We start from the raw sequence: 11,526 nt of genomic DNA on the forward strand, positions 1-11,526 counted from the left end.
CATCTCCCAACCCCCATCCTCACCGCATTCTACAGAGGTTGTATTGAGAGCATCCTGAGCAGCTGCATCACTGCCTGGTTCAGAAATTGCAGCATCTCGGATCGCAAGACCCTGCAGCGGATAGTGAGGTCAAACATTTACACCACATGCTGCATCCATAAAGCGAACAGCGTTATGAAGGACCCCACGCACCCCTCATACAAACTCTTCTCCCTTCTGCCATCTGGCAAAAGGCACCGAAGCATTCGGGTTCTCACAATCAGACTATGTAACAGCTTCTTCCCCCAAGCCATCAGACTCAGCAATACCCAGAGCCTGGACTGACACCAACCTACTGCCCTCTACTGTGCCTATTGTCTTGTTTATTATTTATTGTAATGCCTGCACTGTTTTGTGCACTTCATGCAGTCCTGGGTAGGTCTGTAGTCTGGTGTAGTTTTTTTGTTGTTTTACGTAGTTCAGTGTATTGTTTCATGTAGCACCATGGTCCCGAAAAACGTCGTCTCATTTTTACTGTGTACTGTACCCGCAGTTATGGTTGAAACGACAATAAAAAGTGACTTGACTTATACTATCAGCTAGTTTGCCCTCATATTTCATCTTTTCCCTTATAGCTTTTTTATCACAGGAGGCTGGTGGGAGTGGTCACACGAGGCCGAGCTGGGCTAGGATCCTTTCTAACTCCCCAAATGGACACCAGAGGGAAGGAAAGGTGTCGTCTAGTTCAGGAGGAGGTGAGAGCAGTAGTGGAGGAGATGAGAGCCTGCAAGGCGGTGGGAATGAAGCAACAGGGAGCTTGGACATGATGGGAGAATGCGGTTGAGAGGAAAGTGACCTGTGCTGATCTTTGGAAGCCAAACCACACCGCATCCAATTTCTCATCCAGGCCCATCAAACCTGCACACATGGGGCAAGGCAGAGTCATCTGCGTGTCCACTGTGCTCCAAGCAAGGAACCCTGGAGCACATCCTCAGCAGCTGTGCAAGGGCATTTGTTGAGGGTCGGTACAGGTGGAGGCATGATCAGGTCCTGAAGACCATCGCTGAAGTCATCAGCGCAGGAGTTGAGTGGGCGAAGCGGTCCCGACCCTCCAAGCAGACCATTGCCTTTGTCAGAGCTGGGGAGCAGCCAATACCTGCCAAAAGAACATCTGTAGGCATTCTGACCTCTGCAAGGGACCTTGAAGGGCAGCTGAAGTTCCCCAACCATATCGCAGCCACCACCCTGCGACCAGACATTGTCCTAGTGTCTGAGTCGACTAAGCAAGTGGTGCTGCTGGAGCTGACAGTCCCATGGGAAGATAGCTTGGAAGAGGCCTTTGAAAGAAAGCTCTCCAAGTACGCAGGACTGGTCAGCAACTGTCAGCAGGCTGGATGGAGAGCGAGGTGTCTCCCAGTGGAGGTTGGTTGTAGGGGATTCGTAGCCCATTCTTTAGTTAGAGCCTTCAGCATTTTGGGCATCGAGGGAGAGAGGAAGAGGAGAGCCATCCGCAGTACCACCGGTGCGGCAGAGAGGGCCTCAAGATGGCTGTGGCTCAAAAGAGGGGAGCCATGGAGTCATAAATAGCTAGCCATCTGGACACAAGCTAGAGTCTGATCAGCCCCAGCTGGGTCACCTGGAGGAAGTTGTATGATGTTGAAAGACCCAAAACACCCGATGATTCCAGGAACATCACTGAAGATGTGTCCAGAAGCATCAATAGATGTATGTACACAACAGTTGCCTTTTGTTGAATTTTAAATGATTTCAATCATTCAACTTCTCACTCACCTTTGCAACCTTTCCTTGGCTTTTATACAAGTCCTTAACTTTCTTTGTCAGCCACGGTTGCCTACCCCTGCCATTTGAGAACAACAACTTCTGTGGGACATATCTATCCTGAGTATTTGCTGAGTATGCCCACAGGAAAATAAATCACATGGTCGTATATGGTGCCGTATCTATACTTTGAAAATAAAATTTACTTTGAAATTTGATTATCTGCACTCAATGTCTGACTAATTTTGTTCATTGTGTACACTGGGTGAATTCCTCTGTTGATAACTGTTAAGAACTAATTCACAATTTTATAGTTCTGTAGTACTGTTGGAGGTGTTCTGATTTGTTCTGTATGTAACCTTCTCACCAAGGCTCATTAGCTAACTCTGCTAATAGCCACATGACTCAGTGGTGACAGGTCACCTTTCATAAGCAATATATGTCGATGGTCCGTGAGATTAGGCTTCAACCAAACAGGAATGTTGTGATGTTCCTATTAAAGAAACCTTGATTTGAGCATATGCTGTGTAAATACTGCCTATACACAGTTATCAGTAGCCCAGGAATGACAGACCAACTTAAAATTATAAAGAAAGTGTATTTGCTAAGTTTTCAACATTAACAAAAGGTTACAGAAAAAAGAAAAGAAAAATAAAAGGGCCCGTTAAAACCAGTCCAATACGCACATTTGGGGCTATATATCTCTTACGTGCTGTACCCACAGTCTGCATGAAAGCACTTGCCACATTTTGAACTCTCCTTGAGGACTATCTCAAACAAACTGACTCTCTCAGGTGTATTGGCCCTTGCTCCTTGGAGCCATGCATCTGCACAAAGCACTTTTTGCAACAGGGTGTCTCCTTCCAATGGCATTCTGAGGCATCTTCCCTTGTCCCCTGCTCTGCAGCTTCTGGTAAAAGAGCCCCCAACCAGACCACTGTCCTTCAGAAAACTCTTCACCACAGCTCTCTAGAACCTTTTCTCACATCTCACTATTTTGATTGGCTGACTCACACTCCTAATTTGGACATCATGGGTCCTTCCTTATCTTAGCTGAAGCAATAACACACTTTCCAGCATGGCACACTGCTTTTACAGACAACTACTTGTATAACCTACCTCATAGCATAGCAGTAGAAATCTTTACAGGGCATTACATGTATTTCTGTTAAATACACAATTTGTTACTCACCTTGTCTGTTTTTGATACCTTTTTAACCATTTCCATGAAACTTTGGCTAATTGGGGCAGCCACTTAATTGGTCCAAAATGTACTGGTCTCGATGTGTCCCAATTAATCGGAATCCTCTGTACTAAAAGTTTTTTGTATACTGTTTCCAGTGCAAATCCATGTTTGAGTTCCTAATCCATATCATCATCATTGCTTCCAAATCGAAACAATGTCATCTTTAATGATCTAATTGTTGCTGCTGAAATCCACACTTCTTTCTTGTTGTCAAACCCAACATTCTACAGTGTTACCAGTGTCTTGTAATGTCCTGTAAAACCAAGTCCTCTTATTGACTTTGTCCTTTATTTTAGAACCACAGATGATTCTTGTCAGTTTTCAGTTTCTTTCAACAAACTGCTGTGAGAAACTGTGTGACCACTATTATTTGGAAGATATGTTGGCCTTTGGCCTTTCATCCTTTTGAAACTGTATTCATTAAGTCAACATTCATTTATGCCATTGTTATACTTCTGTCTTAATTTAGACCATACATGAACTCCCAAGTCCCTTTGAGCTTCAGGTTTTTGTATTTTCTCTCCATTTAGAAAATATTTAACCTTTTCCCTTCTTCTACCAAAGTGCCTGACCATATACTTCCTACTGTATTCCATCTGTTATTTCTTTGTCCATTCTCCTAATCTGTTGAAGTCCTTCTGTAGCTGCTCTACTTCCTTAAAATTAGCTACCCTTCCACCTGTCTTCATATCATCTGCAAACTTTGCAGCAAAGTCATCAGTTCCATCATCCAAATCATTGACATATATTGGAAAAAGAATCAGTCCCAACACAGATCCCTGTGAAACACCACCAGTCAACAACAGCCGACCAGAAAAGGCTCCCTTTATTCCCAGTCTTTGCCTCTTGCCAATTAGCCACTGCTTTATCCATGCTAGAATCTTTCCTGTAATGGCATAGGTTCATAGCTTGTTAAGCAGCCTCATGTATGGCACCTTGTCAAAAGGCCTTCTGAAAATCCAAATACACAACATCAACCAATTCTCCTTTGTCTATCTTGCTTGTTATTTCTTTAAAGAATTCCAACAGATTTGTCAGGCAAGCTTTTCCCCTCAAGGAAGCCATGCTGACTTAGGCCTATTTTATCATGTGCCTTCAAGTACCCTGAGATCTCAATCTTAATAAAGGACTCCAACATCTTCCCAACCACTGAGGTCAGACTAACTGGCCTATAATTTCCTTTCTTCTGCCTCCATCCCTTCTTGAAGAGTGGAGTGACATTCCAGAATCCAGTCATTCTTGAAAGATCATTACTAATGCCTCTGCAATCTCTTCAGTCACCTCTTTTAGAACTCGTGGGTGTACAGGTCCAGGTGACTTCTGATCTTCAGACCTTTCAGTTTCCCAATAATCTTCTCTCTAGTTATGGAACTTCATGTACTTCATGACCCCTGATACCTGAAACTTCCACCATACTATTAGTATCTTCCACTGTGTAGACTGACACAAAAATCTTACTCAGTTTGTCTACCATTTCATTGTCCCCTGTTACTACTTCTCCCACATTGTTTTCCAGTGGTCTGATATCCATTCTTGCACTCTTTTTACACTTTATGTATCTGAGGAAACTTTTGGTATCCCTTTTATGCTATTGGCTGGTTTACTTGTGCATTCTATCTTTACCATCTTTTTTAGTTATTTTCTTTTGATTTTTAAAAGTTTACCAATCCTCTAACTTCCCACTAATCTTTGCTCTCTTTGGTTTTTATGTTGGCTTTGACTTCTCTTGTTAGCTGTGCTTGTGTCATCTTTCCTTTTAGAATGCTTCTTCCTCTTTGGGATGTATATATCTGTGCCTTCTGAATTGCTTCCAGAAATTCCAGATATTGATGCTCAGCCGTCATCCCTACCTCTGTAATTCCTTTTACTTCACTATAATACTGATATATCTGACTTTAGCTTCGCCTTCTTAAATTTCAGGGTGAATTTGATCATATTATGATCACTTTCCCCTTAGGGTTCTTTTATCTTAAGCTCTCTAATCAATTCCAGTTCATTGCACAACACCCAATCCAAAATAGCTAATCCTCTAGTGGGCTCAGCCATGAGATGCTGCAAAAAGCTATCTTGTCGGCACTCCAGGAATTTACCCTCCTGGAATCCAGCATCAACCTAATTTTCCCAATCTTCCTGCATATCGAAGTCCCCCATAGCTATTATAACATTGCCCTTTTGGCATGCATTTTTTAATCTCCTGTTGTAAGTTGTAGGCCACATCCTTACTGCTGTTTGGGGTCTGTATACAATTCCCATCAGGGTCTTTTCATACTTAGCTCTATCCGCAATGATTCATCTCTTTCTGACCCTATGTCACCACTTTCTGATGATTTGATTTCATGAGAGCAACACCGCCCCCTCTGCCTTCCTGCCTGTCCTTTTGATACAATGTGTAGCCTTGCACATTAAACTCCCGGCTATAATCTTTCAGCCATGCTTCAGTGATGCCTACAACATCATACCTGTCAGTCTGCCACTGTGCTGCAAGTTCACCTACCTTATTCTGAATACTGCACACATTCAAATACAACACCTTCAATCCTGTATTCACCCTTTTCAATTTTGTCTGCCTTTTACATTGCAACTCATCCTGTTGACTGCAATTTTACCCTATCAACAACCTGTCCTCACTACACATTGCCTCTGCTTGTAAACCAATTACCTCACCTTCAGCACTATTATCCTCCTTTCCTATGATACTTCTTGCATTGAAATATATGCAGATTAGGGTACTAGTTGCACCATGCTGAATATTTTGATTCCTAACTTTGAGGTCTTACCAACATCTGCCTCCACAACCTCTCTACTAACTGTTCTGACACTCCTGTTCCCATCCCCCTGCAACTCTCGTTTAAACTCCACCATGCAGCACAAATAAACTTTCCGCTAAATTATTAGAAACATAGAAAAAAAACTACAGCACAATACAGGCCCTTGGGTCCACAATGCTGTGCCGAGCATGTACTTATTTTAGAATTTACCTGCAGTTATCCATAGCTCTCTATTTTTCTAAACTCCATGTACCTATCCGGGAGTCTCTTAAAAGACCTTATTGTATCCGCCTCCACCACCAAAACCACAGCCCATTCCACGCACTCACCGTTCTGTGCGTAAAAAAAAAACAACTGCTTACCCCTGACATCTCCTCTGTACCTTCCTCCAAGCACCTTAAAACTGTGCCCTCTTGTGCTAGCCATTTCAGCTCAGGAAAAATACTCTGACTATCCACATGATCAATGCCTCTCATTATCTAATACACCTCTAACAGGTCACCTCTCATCCTCCGCCGTTCCAAGGAGAAAAGGCCAAGTTCACTCAACCTATTCTCATAAGGCATGCTCCCCAATCCAGGCAACATTCTTGTAAGTCTCCTCTGCACCCTTTCTACATCCTTCCTGTAGTGAGGTGACCAGAACTGAGCACAGTACTCCAAGTGGGCTCTGACCAAGGTCCTATATAGCTGTAACATTACCTCTCTTAAACTCAATCCCACAGTTGATGAAGGCCAAAGCACCATATGTCTTCTTAACCACAGAGCCAACCTGCACAGCACCTTTGAATGTCTGATGGACTCGGACCCCAAGATCCCTCTGATCCTCCACATTGCCAAGTGTCTTACCATTAATACTATATTCTGCCATCAGATTTGACCTACATAAATGAACCACCTCACACTTATCTGGGTTGAACTCCATCTGCCGCTTCTCAGCCCAGTTTTGCATCCTTTCAATGTCCCACTGTAACCTCTGTCAGCCCTCCACATTATCCACAACATCCCCAGCCTATGTGTCATCAGCAAATTTACTAACCCATCCCTCCACTTCCTCATCCAGGTTATTTACAAAAATCACGAAGAGAAGGGGTCCCAGAGCAGATCCCTCAGGCACACCACTGGTCACCGATCTCCATGCAGAATATGACCCATCTACAACCACTCTTTGCCTTCTGTGGGCAAGCCAATTCTGGATTCACAAAACAAGGAACCCTTGGATCCCATGCCTCCTTACTTTCTCAATAAGCCTTGCATGAGGTACCTATCAAATGCCTTGCTGAAATCCATATACACTACATCTACTGCTCTATCTTCACCGACATGTTTAGTCACATCCTCAAAAACTTCAATCAAGTTCATAAGGCACGACCTGCCTTTGACAACGCCATGCTGACTATTCCTAATCATATTGTGCCTCTCCAAATGTTCATAAATCCTGCCTCTCAGGATCTTTCCCATCAACCGAACAACCACTGAAGTAAGACTTACTGGTCTATAATTTCCTGGGCTATCACTACTCCCTTTCTTGAATAAGGGAACAACATCTGGAACCCTCTGATCCTCCGGAACCTCCCCTGGCCCCATTGATGATGCAAAGATCATCGCCAGAGGCTCAGCAATCTCCTCCCTCGCCTCCCACAGTAGCCTGGAGTACATCTCGTCTGGTCCTGGAGACTTATCCAATTTGATGTTTTCCAAAAGCTCCAGCACATCCTCTTTCTTAATATGTACATGCTCAAGTTTTTCAATCCGCTGTAAGTCATCCCTACAATCGCCAAGATCCTTTTCCGTAGTGAATACTGAAGCTAAGTGTTCATTAAGTACCATTGCTTTTTCCTCCAGTTCCATGCACACTTTTCCACTGTCCCACTTGATTGGTCCTATTCTATGTCTTATCCTCTTGCTCTTCATGTACTTGTAGAATGCCTTGGGGTTTTCTTTAATCCTGCTTGCCAGGGCCTTCTCATGGCCCCTTCTGGCTCTCCTAATTTCATTCTTAAGCCCCTTCCTGCTAGCCTTCTAGATCTCAATCATTACCTAATTTTTTGAACCTTTCGGAAACTTTTCTTCTTGACTAGATTTTCAACAGCCTTTGTGCACCACGGTTCCTGTACTCTACCAACCTTTCCCTGTTTCATGGAACGTACCTATGCAGAACGTCATGCAAATATCCCCTGAATATTTGCCGCATTTCTGGCGTACATTTCCCTGAGCACAACTGTTCCCAATTTATGCTTCCAAGTACCTGCCTGACATACTTATTAATATTAATATAAGTATTAATATACTTCCCATATTAAGGGTGACGAGGTGTTGGAGTTATTAAAATATATTAGGACGGATAAGTCCCAGGGGCCTGACAGAATATTCCCCAGGCTGCTCCACGAGGCAAGGGAAGAGATTGCTGAGACTCTGGCTCGGATCTTTATGTCCTCGTTGTCCATGGGAATGGTACTGGAGGATTGGAGGGAGGCGAATGTTGTCCCCTTGTTCAAAAAAGGTAGTAGGGATAGTCCAGGTAATTATAGACCAGTGAGCCTTATGTCTGTGGTGGGAAAGCTGTTGGAAAAGATGCTTGGAGATAGGATCTATGGGCATTTAGAGAATCATGGTCTGATCAGGGACAGTCAGCATGGCTTTGTGAAGAGCAGATCGTGTCTAACAAGCCTGATAGAGTTCTTTGAGGAGGCAACCAGGCATACAGATGAGGGTAGTGCAGTGGATGTGATTTTAGTAAGGCATTTGACAAGGTTCCACACGGTGGGTTTTTTAAAAAAGTCAGAAGGCATGGGATCCAGGAAAGTTTGGCCAGGTGGATTCAGAATTGGCTTGCCTGCAGAAGGCAGAGGGTCATGGTGGAGGGAGTACATTTGGATTGGAGGGTTGTGACTAGTGGTGTCCCATAAGGATCAGTTCTGGGACCTCTACTTTTCGTGATTTTTATTAACAACCTGGATGTGGGGGTAGAAGGGTGGGTTGGCAAGTTTGCAGACGACATAAAGGTTGGTGGTGTTGTAGATAGTGTAGAGGATTGTCAAAGATTGCAGAGAGACAGTGATAGGATGCAGAAGTGGGCTGAGAAGTGGCAGATGGAGTTCAACCCGGAGAAGTGTGAGGTGGTACACTTTGGAAGGACAAACTCCAAGGCAGAGTACAAAGTAAATGGCAGGATACTTGGTAGTGTGGAGGAGCAGAGGGATCTCGGGGTACATGTCCACAGATCCCTGAAAGTTGCCTCACAGGTGGATAGGGTAGTTAAGAAAGCTTATGGGGTGTTAGCTTTCATAAGTCGAGGGAGAGGCCACACTTGGAGTACTGTGTCCAGTTCTGGTTGCCTCACTATAGGAAGGATGTGGAAGCATTGGAAAGGGTACAGAGGAGATTTACCAGGATGCTGCCTGGTTTAGAGAGTATGCATTATGATCAGAGATTAAGGGAGCTAGGGCTTTACTCTTTGGAGAGGAGGAGGATGAGAGGAAACATGATAGAGGTATACAAAATATTAAGAGGAATAGATAGAGTGGATAGCCGGCACCTCTTCCCCAGGACACCACTGCTCAATACAAGGGGACATGGCTTTAAGGTAAGGGGTGGGAAGTTCAAGGGGGATAATAGGGGAAGGTTTTTCACTCAGAGAGCGGATGGTGCGTGGAATACACTGCCTGAGTCAGTGGTGGAGGCAGATACACTAGTGAAATTTAAGAGACTACTAGAGGAATTTAAGGTGTGGGGTTATATGGGAGGCAGGGTTTGAGGGTCAGCACAACAATGTGGGCCAGAGGAGCTGTACTGTGCTGTACTATTCTATGTTCTTACTCCAATTAAATGCTTTCCTAACTTGCCTGTTTCTGTCCCCTTCTAATACGATAGTAAATGAGATGGAATTATGATCACTATCTCCAAAATGCTCTCCCACTGAGAGATCTGACACCTGATCAAGTTCATTTCCCAATACCAGATCAAGTACAGCCTCTCCTCATGTTGGCTTATCTACATATTGTGTTAGGAAACCTTCCTGAACACACCTAACAAACTCCATCCCAGCTAAACTCCTTGCTCTAGGGGGATGCTAATCAATATTGGGGGAATTAATATTTCCCATCACAACAACCCTGTTATTACTGCACTTTTGCAGACTCTGTCTCTCTATCTGCTCCTCAATGTCCCTGTTACTATTGGGTGGTCCATAAAAAACACCCAGTAGAGTTATTGACCCTGTTTCTAACTTCTATCCACAGAATCTCGGTAGACAATCCCTCCATGACTTCCTCCTTTTCTGCAGCCGTGACGCTATCTCTGATCAGCAGTGCCATGCCCCCACCTCTTTTGCCTCCCTCCCTGTCCTTTCTGAAACATCCAAAGCCTGGAACTCTAAGTAACCATTCCTGCCCCTGAGCTATCCAAGTCTCTGTAATGGCCACAACATCATAGCTCCAAGTACTGATCCACGCTCTAAGCTCATCTGCTTTGTTCATGATATGCTTCTTGCATTAAAATAGGCACATTTCAAACCATCGGTTGGAGCATATCCCTTCTCTATCACCTGCCCATCCACCCTCTCACACAGTCGCCAAGCTATCTCTATTTGTGAGCCAACCGCCCCTTTCTCTGCCTCTTCAGTTTGGTTCCCAGCCCCCAGCAATTCTAGTTTAAACTCTCACCAGTAGCCGTAGCAAACCTCCCTGCCAGGATATTCGTCCCCCTCGGATTCAAATGCAACCCGTCCTTTTTGTACAGGTCACACATGCCCTAAAAGAGATTCCAATGATCCAGAAATCTGAATCTGCCTCCTGCTGTAATCCCTCAGCCACACATTTATCCTCCACCTCATTCTACTCCCATACTCACTGTAACGTGGCACAGGCAGTAATCCCGAGATTACTACCTTTGAGGTCCTGCTTCTCAACTTCCTTTCTAACTCCCTGTAGTCTGTTTTCAGGACCTCCTCCCTTTTCCCACCTATGTTGTTGGTAGCAATATGTAACACAACCCCTGGCTGTTCACCTTCCCACTTCAAGGTATCGTGGATATGATGAGAAACATCCTGGACCCTGGCAAACTACCATCCAAGTTTCTTTCCTGCATACACAGAATCGCCTGTCTGACCCCCTAACTATAGAATCCCTGAAAACTGCTGCCTCCTTCCTTTCCCTATCCTGAGCCATAGGGCCAGACTCTGTGCCAGAGGCGCAGCCACTCTTGCTTCGCCCAGGTAGGCCACCCTACCGATAGTACTCAGACTGGAGTACTTTTTGTTAAGGGGGACAGCCACAGGGACTCTCTAGTATCTGACTCCTGCCCTTCCCTGTCTTGCCTGTTGCCCACTTACCTGTCTCCTGAGGCCCTCGTGTGACTACTTGCCTGTAGCTCCTCCCTATCACCTTCTCAGTTCATGTGGAAACCGTCCCTTCTGTACAGGACCCACCTTCCCTGGAAGAGAGCCCAATGAACCAAAAATGTTAAGCCCTCCCACCTACACCAGCTCCTTTGCCAAATATTAAACTGTATAATCTAACTAGTTCTGGCCTCTGTGGCATATGGCATGGGTAGCAATCCTGGGGTCACAACCCCAGACGTCCTGCTCTTAACTCGGAACCTAACTCCCTGAACTCCATATGTAGAATCTCGTCATTCATCCTACCCGTGTCATTGGTACCTACATGGACTACGACTTCCGGCCGCCCAGCCTGTCACTTAAGAATGCTGAGGACTCAATCTGAGATTCTCAGAACCTGAGAGGTAACATGCCATC

The 11,526-nt window shown here is 44.6% G+C and overlaps 1 protein-coding gene across 3 annotated transcripts in view; it reads left to right on the forward strand.

The window, feature by feature from the left end:
* LOC134350860 (deubiquitinase DESI2) overlaps positions 1–11,526 on the forward strand; it is a 170,354-nt gene that overhangs the window by 79,717 nt on the left and 79,111 nt on the right. The window lies entirely within an intron of this gene.

Source organism: Mobula hypostoma, chromosome 8, assembly GCF_963921235.1.
Source record: "Mobula hypostoma chromosome 8, sMobHyp1.1, whole genome shotgun sequence".
NCBI classification, from domain to species: Eukaryota; Metazoa; Chordata; class Chondrichthyes; order Myliobatiformes; family Myliobatidae; genus Mobula; species Mobula hypostoma.